The following is a 15,777-nucleotide window of genomic DNA, read 5'->3' on the forward strand; positions in this document are numbered from 1 at the left end:
GGTGCTCCAGCCAGCAGAACCGTCACTTCTGGTTGGATTGCAAGCCGCAATCCCAACCCTTCGCTGCTCTAATGCTTCTAGATAGGCCCTCAGACAGCCCAGCAGCCAAACGTGCGCGGGATAGGCCCAGTCTCTGGCCTAGCAGCCCAGGCAGTACAACACACATCCTCCCAGACAGCTGTCCAGGTGGCGCAGAACACCGATCACCTGACTCCACCCAAATATATAGGTTCTCCCAGCAGGCCAAGGGATTTAAGAAAACCTCTGCCCATTGGCTGAGATACCCCATATACCCATAATCTGAACTTGCAGTGCCCTTCTCATATCTAATGCCACCAGGTACCCGGCCACCTAGCAGCCAAAGAGAGAAGTGCAGCAATTACAGACTTAGAGTGAAATCAATTGATCCTCAACAATTAACCAAGGTAGCTATACATGGCTGGTCAATTTAGGAGCAACCCTGCCTATACACCAGGGTGCTACATCTGGAACAGGAAATATAAGGGTCCAGATTATTACAGTTTACAGTCTAATACCCCATACACATGATCAGAAATTCTGCCAGCAAAAGTTGGCTGTGAGCTTTTGGTCAGACATTCCAAACGTGTGTATGCTCCACTGGACTTTTGCTGGCAGAATTCCAGCCAGCAAAAGATGGAGAACAGGTTCTCTATTTTTCGGTCGGAAAAGGTTACTAACCGAAAATGCATTTGTCTGTATGCAATTTGCACGCGCAAAAAATCACGCATGCTTGGAAGCATTGAACTTAATTTTCTCGGCTCGTCGTAGTGTTGTATGTCACCGCGTTCTTGACGGACAAATGTTCAGAGAACTTTGTGTGACCGTGTGTATGCAAGGCAAGCTTGAGCGGAATTCCATCGGAAAAACCATCCAAGTTTTTTTCTGATGGAATTTCTGATCGTGTGTATGGGGCATAAGACAGAGCAGGAGGTATGAAGTTTCTGTTCGCTACAGAGTCTCATAGAGAATAACAGGTTACAGGTTCCTGCTCATTACAGCTTACATCTAATAAGGAACGGCAGATATGATGGACCTGCTTATTAACCACTTGACCACTGGGCACTTAAACCCCATCCCTAACTAGACAAATTTTCAGCTTTCGGTGCTCTCACATTTTGAATGACAATTACTCAGTCATACAACACTATACCTATATGAAATTTTTGTCCTTTTTTCCACACAAATAGAGCTTTCTTTTAGTGGTATTTAATCACCGCTGGGTTTTTTATTTTTTGCGCTATAAAAGAAAAAAAGACCAAAAATTCTGTAAAAAAAATGCATTTTCTTAGTTTCTGTTATAACATTTTGCAAATTAGTCATTTTCTTCATAAATTTGGGGCAAAATTTATACTACTACATATCTTTGGTAAAAATAACCCAAATCGGTGTATATTATTTTGTTTTTGTGAAAGTTATAGAGTCCACAAGCCATGGTGTCAATCTCTGAAAATTGATCACACCTGATGTACTGACGGCCTATCTCATTAATTGAGACCCTAAAAAGCTAGGAAAGTACAAATACCCCCCAAATGAACCCTTTTTGGAGAGTAGACCTCCTAATGTATTTAGTAAGAGGCATGGTGAGTTTTTTCAAGTTTTAATTCTTTCCCACAATTCTTTGCAAAATCAAGATTTTTTTTTTCCACAAAATTGTTATATTAGCAGGTTATTTCTCACGCACAGCATATGCATAGCACAAATTACATCCCGAAATACAGTCATTTGGCTATGGCGTGGTCGTTACGTGGTTAAAGCTTACATCTAATAGGTAAAAGGAGGTATGGGGGTCCTACACATTATAGCTTACCTTTGATAGGGTACAGGAGCTATTAGGGTCCTGATTATTATAGCTTAGAGTCTAACAAAACAGGAGGCATGAGGGTCCTACTCATTACGGCTTACATCTAATAGAGAACAGGAAGTATATGGGGTCCGAATATTACAGCTTACATCTAATAGAGAACAGGAAGTATATGGGGTCCGAATATTACAGCTTACATCTAATAGAGAACAGGAAGTATATGGGGTCTGAATATTACAGCTTATATCTAATAGACAGCAGGAAGTGTATGGGGTCTGAATATTACGGCTTACAGTCTAATAGTGAATATGAGGTATGAGGTTCCTAATTACAGCTTACATCTAATAGAGAACAGGAGATATATGGGGTCTGAATATTACAGCTTACAGTCTAATAGCGAATATGAGGTATGAGCTTCTTGCTTGTTACAGCTTAAATGTAATAGATTACAGGTAAAGTTACTGACAGGTCCACTTTAAAATTAAAATGTGTGTGTTCAATCTAGATGCACGTTAAACTAAGCCTGGGAGAAGTTATTCAGTGGAAGATAATGGCACTTTTGGTTCCCGACTCATCGCTGTTCTGGAAGCACAATAAAAATGCTAAGGGCCAGATAAATGGAAATTTGGACTTTTTTGTGCGCTACGTTAAGAATTTACATTTGTCTGGAGGAGAAAGCACCAGGCGCATAAAATCCAGATTACGAATGATTGTTCGTTGAAACAAAGAGTTGGTTTGTTCTCATCAGAATTATGGGATGATGAATTTAAGGTGACAGACTAGGGAGAGGGTGATCTGTCATGGACTGTCGGACGCACAGTATGATTAAGTTCAAGAGACACAATTTCCTCGTCCCACAGCATCTTAACCAGCACTAAAAATGCAGAAACATGGCGTCACTTATTACAGATAAATCCCTTTCAAAATGTGTCAGGAGTTGAACAAAGTTGATTGCTGACACAATTTGAAAAAAAACTCCTTATTAGTTATACATATAGGATATATACAGGGCTTTAGTACATTCCTTGTGGATCCTTGCCTGTTTCTGTCCTGTTAATATTGAGAAAAGGCCATTGCAGTGCATATGCTGAAATCTTTTAAAATGAGTGCAATGAGTGGCTTTACCATACCCAGTGCAAGAGTGGTATAAGGAAAAACCTGCACTCCCAGCATCTGTTGGAACATACATTTCTCTTACATTCATTGAAGGACACAGCTCTTCTGAATCTTGACCATAGGGTTATAGCACCACCTACAGGAGTAGGGCACTAGGCAGAAAAGAAACAAGGCACCGCCTATGGGCAGTCCTAGGTGGTATAGAACCTTCTCTCTGCTAAAGTTAAACCAGTTTTTTCTGTCTAGTGTCAGGAGTAAGGACCTAGCTCCCTGTTGGGACATCTGGTTCCACAAGTTTTTTTGTCTGCCCACCCCTCGGTGAGACACTGCTGATGTAATCCCTATGGTTAAGATTCAGAAGAGCTGTCTCCATCAATAAAGGTAAGAAAAAAATAGATTTTTGTTGTTACTCACAGTACAATCCCTTTCTCTGAGTTCATAGACTGACACAGCACCCACCCCTCTGTTGGAGTTTATCTTCTGACACTGCTTGTTTGAACTGGATTGCCTATAGCAGAGAGGGTGTTTTATACTACTTGGGATTGCCCATAGACGGTGCTGTGTTTCTTTTCTACTGTTCTACTCTTGTAGGTGGCACTATAACCCTATGGCCAAGATTCAGAAGAGCTTTGTGCTTCAATGAACTCAGAGAAAGGAATTTTACGATGACTAACAAAAAATCCTGTTGTTGCCCAACCCTAGATATTTTTGGGGGCTAGAGTGTGGAAAGGTTAAAACAGAGGTTCCCAAACTTTTAAAGGAAAGGGCAGTTCACTGTCTGCCACACTTTTTGGGGGCTGTACTGGGGTAAGTGGAAGTACAAAAAAAAAGGTCCCAGCATCAGAGGTCAGTAGGAGTAAAAAATGCCCCTGTGGTCAACGTGTCCAATGGTTACTGGAAATAAGGCTAGTGCATCTGCATTTTTGTGAGTTTTTTTAATGTGTTTTTGATTCCTTTATGCATGCATTTTTTTAAGCTAGGTTCACACTGAATTTTAATGAATTTTTATGGATTTTTTCATTTAATTCCTGATGCGTTTTTTTATGTGTTTTCCATGCATTTTTCATGTGTTTTGCATTTGCTCCCATTAAAGTCTGTGGGACCATTATCATAATAAAATAAAAAATATCAATTGTACTTTTTTCTAAGACATATAGAAGAGAAATGCAAGCAGGCGTGAATGGGCCCCATGGAAAATAATAGTAATTCTCTTGGCTTGCATTGTTGGCCAAAATGAATGGTGCCAAAACAAAAAGAATCCCATCATTGTCTATGGGTCCATTCAAATCTATTTAACACGCTTCTAGGAAAAAGGTGTGAACATAGCCAAAAAAAATGCTCCGGCATTGAAGGTCATTAGGAGTAAAAAGTGCCCCTGTGTCAGTGGTAATACAAAATGCCACAATGGTCAATATTCCCTGTGCCTAGTGGGTATAGATAAGAAAAGGTGTCTTCATGCTCCTCCCTCTTCTCTGCTCCAATAGGCATTAATATAAATACTCCACCAACAGAAAGATTCATGTTTATACTTAAAGATGGACCTAAAGACATTTTCAGCTGTCAAATCTTGCACATCCACCCATCTTTTGTTCACCTTATGCCGCGTACACACGACTGGACTTTCCGACACACTAGGTCCGACGGTCTTTCCGATGGACTTTCTGATCGAACAGACTTGGCCACACATGAACGGACTAAGTCCGTTCAAAAGTCTGTTCGTTTTGAATGTGATAACGTAAGACGGGACTAAAAAAGGAAGTTCAATGGCCAGTAGCCAATAGCTTCCCTTGCGTCGTATTTGGTCCATCAGACCAGCATACAGACGAACGGTTTTCCCGATAGGACAGATTTGAAACATGTGCTATTTTTAGGTCCCTCAGATTTTTTTTCATGAAAAACGATCGGATTAGCCCACACATGATCGGATTGTCCTACGGACTGATTTTGACGGATCTACGCGGCATAAGACTAAGACCCCTTTCACACTAAGGCAGTTTTCAGGTATTTTAGCGCTAGAAATAACGCCTGTAAAACGCCTGAAAACTGCCTCCCATGCTGCTAAAATGTGAAAGCCTGAGTGCTTTTACACTGGGGAGATGCGCTTGCGGGACGTTAGAAAAAGTCCTGCAAGCAGCATCTTTGGGGCGGTTTGGGAGCGCTGCATACAGTGCTCCCAAAATGCCCTGCACATTGAAATGAATGGGCAGCGATTCCAAAGCGTCTGAAAAGCGCTTCGGAAATGCCGCAACAGGGGTGCTTTAAACCCCTTCTTCGGCCTCTAGCGGGGGTTAAAAATGTCCCGATAGCAGCCAAAAAGCACCACTTAAACAGCGTTAAAGTGCCGCTAAAACGAAAGGCGCTTTAGCGCTAACATTAGGACGGCCCCAGTGTGAAAGTAGCCTTAGAGTGACTATGTTGGCCTGCCTAAACATGTCAAGATATGTATCAATGTGAAGGCTGTGGGGAGAGGAGGGCTGTGTTATTTCTGTTCCAGACTCTTTGCCACTCTTTCCTCCAGTAGGTCAGTGGCAGACATAGTTAGCCAAGGGCCCCTGTGGGAGAATGATCCAGCTATTCCCCAAGAACAAACGCTTATTTACTGGGATTTGATATCTAATGGAGGAACTACTTTGCACGTCGGTGCTCATTAGACATAAATTGAAGGTAGAACTATCCAACATCACTTAGATATTACAAAACAGTATATAGAAAAATGTGTTGTGCTGTCTCTTTAACAAACACAGTGACAGTCATTACCACATCTTAAATAAATATAAATGATAACATGACATAAATGCCCCAAAAATGTGAAAAAAATTGAACGTCTTCAACGTCACAAAAAGTTGCTTCAGTGCTTCATCTGTGCCACCATCAACTTCAGTGCTCCAGCACTTACCCACTAGGCCACTTACCAGAAGCCTAGTCCTCACTGCATAAGAGGTCTAACAATGCTCTATAGGGAAACAATCAGATCCCTCACGGATGGCTCTCTCCCTCAGTTCATCTGTCAGTGATAGTTTGCAGCTCAACAGCACATATAGAGGAAAAACAAGAGGAACTCCATAATGCAGTAATTCAGTACAATTTTTTTATAAAATAAAGGTAAATACGTAGGTAAAATTCAGACAGATCGCAAAAACTGCCGCTCCAAGGTGCAGATGTAATGATGTCACCGCTAAACTAAGGCCCCTTTCACACTTGTGTGACCTGAAAGCCACGCGATTTTGCCGCAATTTTTGGACGCGATTTTGACACAACTTGAAACAATGCCTGTGTAATGTTGAAGTCTAGGGACCTCAAGTCACCTCAAATTCAGGCCAAAGTAGTGCAGGGACTACTTTGAAGTTGCTGCGACTTTAAGTCACATAGATATGAATGGTACTCATTGAAAATCACGGAGTACGACTTGTCATGTAACTTTGCAGTCCCAAGTCGCAGGAGAAGTAGTACAAGTGTGAAAGGGGCCTTACACGTTTTGTCCTTTTAATTCTCTAGTGGAAGACGTCTATTAAGACGAAGCTCGTAGGATGGAGCTTAGCGGTGATGTCTTCCCGTCTGCTCAGGGGAGAGGCGGTTTCTGTGATCTGTTATAATTTTACCTTTGCTTGTATTTACCTTTATTTTACCCATTAAAAGGACACTAGTTCTGGTGACAACCAGGGATTCCATCACTTTGGAAGAATTTCTTCTCACTTTCTGTTTTGGCTATGGGACAGTAAGTAAAGGGAAATCTCCCCAATAGGACACAGATAGCAAAACCCCTGACAGGGGTTAAAACTCTCCCTTACTCTACCCAAAAGGAAAAAAAAAGTTTTGCCTTTAGTTCTACTTTAACTGATTGTGGAGATTTAGGTCTAATTTAGTTGGGGGATGTCAGACCTCTGCAGAGAGACCGCTGTCTCCACACAGAACAAGGGTCCTTCTTTGCAGCATGCTGGCAGCTTTCTAACATAAAAGGAATGTAGAACCGCTTACATATTATGTTTTACTGTACCTGGAATGTTTTTTAAATGATTTAAACAGAAGGTTCAGCTGGGCTCTAAAGCACGCTGTGTAAAATGTGTCAAGGCTGGGAATATCAGGGATGGATGGTAACTGCTTTTCCTAAAGTACAATGTAAAGGGTACTGCATACTCATGTTTCTTATATAAAGAAAAAATACGGCTCATCTACGTGACATTTTACTAGAACATTTCTATTTTTAGGACCCGTTGTTAAATAAATCTGCAGTGAACTTCCCTGACAAATTGTGGTAGCATGGCGAGAAGACCAGCCGCAGTACTCGGAGCCTGGTGAATGGGAGGAGTTGGAACGTGTAACAATGTAACAGATAAATGATGGCGGGAAATGGCTGTGGCTTTTCACAGGTTGGAAATAATCTTGCGGCATCCTGCCCCAGTTTCCTTCTCAACCAGGATTAAATAATACATGACAATACAATGGAACGTCACAGAGAGCTCCCAGATAAGGTAGAGGGCGAGCCCCAAGCTTTCTGCTTTATGTCAAGACTTCAGTGGGAATTATTTACAGTAAGGGCGACATTAAAGCCCTATTAAACCCAAAAACAAAAATGTCATATATTGCAGCTTACTAATCATTAGATGTGGTGGCTGCATTAGTTTTCTTTTCTTTTTAGGCTTTTTTTACTTTATTTCACCCAGCCAGTAACACACCTCTTGTCTTAGGCTAGGTTCACACTATTGTGGGGTGTGGAAAACCCTGCGATTTCCCTGCGTTTCCTGCACCTTATTCAAATGTCACTGTCCTTGTGACCCGCATTGGGTGTCAATGCAATCTTAATGACACCCCAAATGCAGGTCCTAAATGCAGTGTGTTTGCCAGCATTAGATTAGTACAAAACGACCATGCAATCCAGTTGCAGTGCAGTTCCAAAATTGCTGCATGCGCACGTCTTTAGTGTGATGCGGTGCGATTTGATTTGAGCTCATTCAAAATGAATGGGCTCAATTGCACCACACCTGAATCGCATGTGACTTGAACAAGGATGCGGTATGGTTCCTGTACGATTAACATGCAGTCCACAGTGTGAACCCAGCCTAAGGCCTGGTTCACACTTATGCGTTTTTTTGTGTGCTTTTTTCAGAAATGCACTACAGTCCATTTACCATGGTTTCCTATGGGACACATTCATATCTATGCTTTTTTCAGCCGCTGCTATTTTTCAAAGGGTCAGGGACTTTTTATAACAGAAAATGGTGTGTTTTTGGTTCAATAGACTTCAATGGAAAAGCCGAAGAAAGGCATGTTGTGTGATTTCCCCCTGATTTGTGTTTTTTAATCACTTCAATACAGGGCACTTTTATCCCTTCCTGCCAGGATCATTTTCAGCTTTCAGTGCCTTCGTGTTTGAATGACAATTACGCGGTCATGCAACTCTGTACCCAAACAACATTTTTATCATTTTATTCACACAACCAGTGCTTTCTTTTGGTAGTATTTAATCACCACTGGGTTTTTTAATGTTTGCTAAATAAAATGTTGCAAATAAATAACCTTTCTTCATAAATTTAGGCCAAAATGTATTCTGCTACATTTCTTTGGTGAAAAAACACAAAACAGTGTGTATTGCTTAGTTTGTAGGAAAGTTATAGAGTCTATGGTAAATATCTGAAAATCGATCAATCCTGAGCCTCATTTCTTGAGACCCTAAAATGCCAGGACAGTACAAATACCCCCAAACAAATCCTTTCTGGAAAGTAGACAGTCCGAGATTAGTAAAAGGCATGATGGGTTTTTTGAAGTTGTAATTTTTTGTCATAATTTTTTGGAAAATGGACCGAGTCCTACATTAGGTGTCTATGGATGCCGAATGATGGACTCGGGCGCACTCCTGCAAGGTAACCCCCTGGGAGAGCGCTTCTCCTAGGGGGTTATGCGATACAGGGAGGACCCGCCGAGGGACCCCAGAAGTTAAGGATTGGGGCCACTCTGCGCAAAACAAACTGCGCAATGGAGATAAGTATGACATGTTTGTTTATTTTACCAATGTGGGAGGAGCAGAGACACAAACCACTGCAGTAAATCTCACCATTGTATGTGTGTGTGTGTGTGTGTGTGTGTGTGTGTGTGCGGGGGGGTCAGAGATACAAACTACTGCAGGGAAATCTCACCATTGTGGGAGGGCCAGAGACAAACTACTGCAGGAAATCTCACAATTGTGGGAGGGGCAGAGACACAAACTACTGCAGAAAACCTCACCATTGTGTGTGTGTGGGGGGGGGGGGGGGGCAGAGATACAAACTACTGCAGGGAAATCTCACCATTGTGGGAGGGGCAGAGACACAGATTACTGCAGGAAATCTCACCAGTGTGGGAGGGGCAAGGACACAAACTACTGCAGGAAATCTCACCAGTGTGGGAGGGGCAGAGACACAGACTACTGCAGGAAATCTCCCCATTGTGGGAGGGGCAGAGACACAAACTGCTGCAGAAAACCTCACAATTGTGGGAGGGGCAGAGACACAGACTACTGCAGTAAATCTCACCATTGTGGGAGGGGCAGAGACACAAACTACTGCAGGAAATCTCACCAGTGTGGGAGGGGCAGAGACACAGACTACTGCAGGAAATCTCCCCATTGTGGGAGGGGCAGAGACACAAACTGCTGCAGAAAACCTCACAATTGTGGGAGGGGCAGAGACACAGACTACTGCAGGAAATCTCACCATTGTGTGAGAAGCATGGACATGGAAACTACTGCAGTGAAAGAGCAGAGACACATGCAACGGCAGGGAAATCTCACCATTGTGGAAAGAGGTAGAGACACAATACAATAAGAAAATCTTCACATTAGTTACACCCCCACATCAAGTGAACAGATAGAAACAAGATTACAAAAATACAAATAGAATGTGCATTTGCAGTTTCCTTTTTTCTGTATTTTCAGCCGCACAGTGAATAATACATTGGCCATAACCAAAATGTCTTGTTAAATGTCTAAAATTACATCCTACAAAAGATGAAAAAACATTGTTATAAACGCACAGGCTGATGACTTAACCCTTTCCCAGCGTCTGACATTTGTAAATGTCACATAAAGTCAGTGACAGCCCGGGGTCTGGGGGTTGGCGGCCAAGAGACAATTCATTCAAGTTGTCTTTGCGCAGTCACTTCGTACTCTGCTCCTCTGCTGCCGGCTTCTTATGCAAACAAGAGCAATTTCCCTTAACGAACAGCAGAGCTAATGAAGTCTAAGTGGTCAGTACTAAGTGATGACCCCAGAAGTTTATAGGTCAAATGTGCAAATTTTTTAAAGCAATATGCAATTGCTAGCTGGTATACATGTTAAATGGCAACTATTTGTATAATGGCATGTATTTTCAGGTTGCCAGTATGAAAATGTGTTTTCTGTCAACTTTGCCAATATCATATAAACTATATATATATATATATATATATATATATATATATATATATATACAGTATATATACAGTATCTCACAAAAGTGAGTACACCCCTCACATTTTTGTAAATATTTTATTATATCTTTTTATGTGACAACACTGACTGAAGAAATGATACTTTGCTACAATGTAAAGTAATGAGTGTACAGCTTGTATAACAGTGTAAATTTGCTGTCCCCTCAAAATAACTCAACAAAAGTGAGTACACCCCTAAATGAAACTGTCCAAATTGGGCCCAATTAGCCATTTTCCCTCCCCAGGTTCTGGTTCAATTACAGGTTCTGATCTAATTACAGGTTCTGATTCTGGGGTCACCTCTCCTTCAGTTCTTTCAATGAGAGGGAGGGATGCATTGACCAGAGCAAGTGCTTAACTGAGTAGCTTGACTTTTTCAGCTTCCAACAGCGGACCAGAAGCTGTGGCCTCAGTATAAGGCATGTGAGAACCTGGCTCTAAATAGTCTTCTGATCCAATTGCAGGGTCCAATGGATCATCTCTCACAGCCAATCCAATGCTATTTCCTCATCATCATGTTCCTCTTCTAGGGAGGTAGGGGTATATGGTGTTTTTTTCTGAGACCTCAGTACTGGAGGCTGAGATGGCTCGGAATACAGGTACCCGTACAGCCTCTGAAATAGGCAATAGGTTGTTCCAAGTTTTTAATGGCCCAGTCTTCACCTTCTGGTCTGAGCTAACATACAGGGAGTCCTGGTAGTTGACAAACAATGTAGGATTGGGAACGCCATCAGTCTGATAATTTATGTTTTCCTGGTACGCCTAGATTGCATAACAACACCCGATCCCCAGGTTGCAGATCTCGAACTCTCATGCCGTGTACACACAATCGGAATTTTGGTCAGAAAAAGCTCTGATGGTTTTCTCAATGGAATTCCGACAGAATTTCGCTCAAGCTGTCTTGCATACACACGGTCACAACAAATTCCGACCGTCAAGAGCACGGTGACGTACAACGCGTACGACGGAACTGGAAAACGGAAGTTCAATACCCAGTAGCCAATAGCTTCCATCTTCTAGTTGAATCTGAGCATGGGTGAGTTTTTGCGTGTCGGAATTGCATACACGCGATCGCAATTTCCAATAGAAAGTTTTTCCATCGGAAAAATTGAGAACATGCTCTCAAAATTTTGCTGGTGGGAATTCTGCCAGCTAAATTCTGATGGAGCATACACACAGTTGCATTTTCCAATGAAAGGCTCTCAGCGGTCTTTTTCTGCCCAAAATTCAGATTGCGTGTTCACGGCATCACTTTAAGATCAAAGTTCCTCTTATTCCTTTGTTCTCTGATGTGAGAGGCTTCCTTTGCTTTTTCATAGGCTACGTCCCGGCCTTGGTCTGAATGTAGATGCTGAGGGAGCCCGTAATGCACGAAGAACTTCTCTACTAAAGTCTTGGCCACTGTGCTGGCTTTTTGATCCCTGGTGGGGAAGGCCTGGGCTTATTGGGTGAAATGATCTGTCACAACCAGGACATTACCCACTCAGATCAGGTTCCAGGCACAGGGAATCAATGCACACCAACTCCATAGGTCCCTGTCTTCATAAGTGACCCATTAGGGCCCTGCCTGGTAGAGTCTTTCTCTGGATACACCTGCAGCAGGAGCGACAGTAACTTTCGACTCCTGTCCTCATGTTTGACCAATAGAATTGGTCCTTGACTAGTTTGAAAGGCCTGTCTGGGACTAGATGGCCATGGTCATCATGAAGTGCAGTTAGTAGAGTCAAGCTATGTTTTTCCAGGAGGAACAGCTGGCTTACACCTTCTTCCTCTTCAGAGGGGCCTCTTCGATACAGGATCCCTTCTTCTATTTTCATTCGATCCCACTCTCTATGAATCACCTTGGCGCCCTCAATGGGACTACCATCAGTATCTGAGGGTCTTTATAATGTCTTGGTAGTCCCCCAGAGGCCACCCCCACGGCTTCAGCTCCTATTGCCCATTGTGCTTATACTCCACACCTTTGCACACTGCTTGTACTCCTTTGGGAGATAAGTGAACCCAACTTCTTTGATCATTATGGATGAAGTATGTTCTTCTGGAAAGAGCTTCATCATCTCTATTTCCCACTCCAGGCCTGGATACTTCAAAATGAATTGGAACTCTGATCAAGCGGCTAGCCACTGATGCCCAGTGGCGTCCAGCTTGGCAGAGGATAACAAATAGGTCAGGGGATTGATATCCATTTTCACAACAAAAGTGGCTCCATACAGGTAGTCTCAAAGTTTGTCCACTACAGCCCACTTGAGGGCCAGATATTACAACTTGTGCACCTGGATAATTCTTCTCAGGGGGAGTAAGGCTGCGACTCTCGTATGCTACTGGGTGGAGCTTCCCTTCTGATTCTTTATACAACACCCCCCCCCCCCCCCCAATACCGTCTCTACTGGCATCCACAAGTAATTCATAAGGCTTTGAGGGGTCAGCGTAGGCCAGTACAGAAGCTTTGACCAAGCTCTCTTTTAATTTCTCAAAGGACCTCTCATACTTCACGGTCGATAAAGTGTGAAGTGATCCTGGGTAGATTCCTTCGGTCTTCTGCCTCTTTCTTTTGTGGTTTTCAGTTGTTCTCCATCTGTTTGCTTTTGTAACATCTCGTTCAAGGGCCGAGCAATCTGAGGGAAGTGCTTCACAAACCGCCTGTAGTATGAGCAGAAACCAAAAAATTACTTCAATTCAGTGACGATGGTGGGCCGAGACCAAGAAGTGACTGCCTCCAATTTCTGTGGGTCAGTGGCTATCCCTTCCACAGATACCACATTCCCTAGATAGGTAACAGAAGTCTGGTAGAGTTGACACTTCTCCAATGACATCTTCAACCCCTTTTCGTGTAAGCTCTGGATAACCTTCGCCAATCAGGCCTCATGCTCTTCCAAAGATTGAACACACATGATGATATCGTCAAGGTAAACCAGTACTTCTACCAGGTTCACATCTCCCATTGTATTTTGCATCAGTTTCTGGAACGTGGCAAGGGCCCCAGTCAATTCCTGAGGCATCTGATCAAACTCAAAGAAACCCAGTGGGCTAATGAAGGCAGTCTTCTCCTGGTCTTCGGGGTGCATAGGAATTTGGTAGTACCCGCTCTTCAAATTCAACACACTAAACCATTTCGCCCCAGATAAGCACTGCAAGGTTTCTTCTATGCGAAGGGTGGTGTATTGATCATGGATAGTTCTTTGATTCAAGGTTCAATAATCGATGCACATCCATAGAGACCCATTCTTCTTTCTTACCACCACAGTCGGGGAAGCATAAGGGCTTTGGGATTCTTTAATCACTCATGACCTTTTCAGTTCAGCTAGTTGTTCCTTAAGGTCTTCCAGATCACATAATGGGACCTGCTGTGCCCTTTCTGGCGGCAGGTCCCCTTATGTGAACTGGAAGACCTTAGAGAACAACTAGCAGCACTCACTTTCCCGATCACCATTCGAGGCTTTAGTGATGTTCCACACGCTAACAGGAACTTGCCCCCCACTCCAGAACAGAGCCCGAGTGGGTATAGTTTCTGGAACTAACTCTGACCCAACTTCTATCTCTGTGGGGTCAGCTTCTACCACCACATAGGGACCCGGTTGGTCCCAGGACATCTTGAAAGTGGCTTTGAGACAGGCTCTCTCTCCAGGCTGCAGCACTCTTTCTTGAGTTTCAAATCGCCACAACCTTCCCATTCCTTCATTGGGTGCCTTCTTTTCTTGCAATACCCTCTGAAATGTTTGTCTCAACTGTGGATGGATTTTCCAAACAGGAGCACCCTCTATGGCCAAGGGGGTGAGTAGTCTTCTCACTAAATTGGTATCAGTTCCTATCAGCAAAGAATTTCTGATGGTTTCATGCAGCCGGGGGCATACGACAGCCAGCGTGTCGAATGTCTCGGGCCTTCCAGCTAAAGCAGAGTCTAAATTTATCTTGATAGGTATGTACCCATCGTAAGGACACCTCTGAGTTTCAATTCCCCAAATTTCCAAATCATCAAGTTTACACAAGGGCATGTGTTTTAAGTACTTATGATAAAAGTCAAGCGTGACTTGAGCTCCAGTGTCCAACAGTGCTTATGTATAGATGCCTTCCACTTGGACTGATACTATGGGGGAAGGCCCCACTAAGTTCTTGGGCAAGATTCCCTCCAGGTGCATCTAAGGTACAGTGTCTTGCAAAAGTATTCACCCCCTTGGCTTTTTACCTATTTTTTTATATTACAGCCTTTAGTTAAATTTTTTTTAATCTGAATTATATGTGATGGATCAGAACACATTATCATTACATATACACATCTTTTTGAAAGGCTCCAGAGGCTGCAACACCTAAGCAAGAGGCGCCACTAACCAAACACTGCCATGAAGACCAAGGAACTCTCCAAACAAGTAATGCCGCATACACACGACTGAACTTTCTGGCAGAAAAAGTCAGACGGAATCATTCCATCAAGCATTACGATCATGTGTGGGCTTCATCTGACTTTTTTCTTCAAAAATTCAGACGGACCTAGAAATAGAACATGTTTCAAATCTGTCCGACAGAATAAATTTCTATCGGGAAAACCGTTCGTCTGTATGCTGGTCCGACGGAACAAATACAACGCAAAGGGAAGCTATTGGCTACTGGCTATTGAACTTCCTTTTCTAGTCCCGTCGTATGTCATCACGTTCAAAACGAACGGATTTTGGTCCGTTCGTGTGTGGGCAAGTCTGTTCATTTGGAAGTCTGTCATAACTCCGTCCAAAGTCCGTCGGGAAGACCATTGGACCTTTTCTGCCGGAAAGTCCTAATCTTTGATGATCCATAGGAGCACCATCACATTTATTATAACCAAATGGAAAGAACATGGCACAACAGCAAACCTGCCAAGACACGGCCGCACACCACAACTCACGGACCAGGCAAGGAGCGCATTAATCAGAGAGGCAGTCAGAGACCTATGGTAACCCTGGAGGAGCTGCAGAGTTCCACAGCAGAGACTGGAGTATCTGTACATAGGACAACAATAAGCCGTATGCTCCATAGAGTTGGGCTTTATGGCAGAGTGGCCAGAAGAAAGCCATTACTTTCAGCAAAAAACAAAATGGCTTGTTTTGAGTTTGTGAAAAGGCACGTGGGAGACTCCCAAAATGTATGGAGGGAGGTACTCTGGTCTGATGAGACTAAAATTTAACTTTTTGGCCAGCAAAGAAAATGCAATTTCTGGCGCAAACCCAACACATCGCATAACCCAAAGAACACCATCCCCTCAGTGAAACATGGTGGTGGCAGCATCATTCTGTGGGGATGTTTTTCAGCAGTGGGGACTGAGAAACTGGTAAGAGTTGAGGGGTAGATGGATGGTGCTAAATACAGGGATATTCTTGAGCAAAACCTGTACCTCTCTGTGTGTGATTTGAGGCTAGGAGGAAGGTTCACCT

This window comes from Lithobates pipiens, unplaced genomic scaffold, assembly GCF_037356315.1.
Source record: "Lithobates pipiens isolate NorthernLeopardFrog02 unplaced genomic scaffold, aLitPip1_a1.2 Scaffold_8, whole genome shotgun sequence".
Lineage (NCBI taxonomy): Eukaryota > Metazoa > Chordata > Amphibia > Anura > Ranidae > Lithobates > Lithobates pipiens.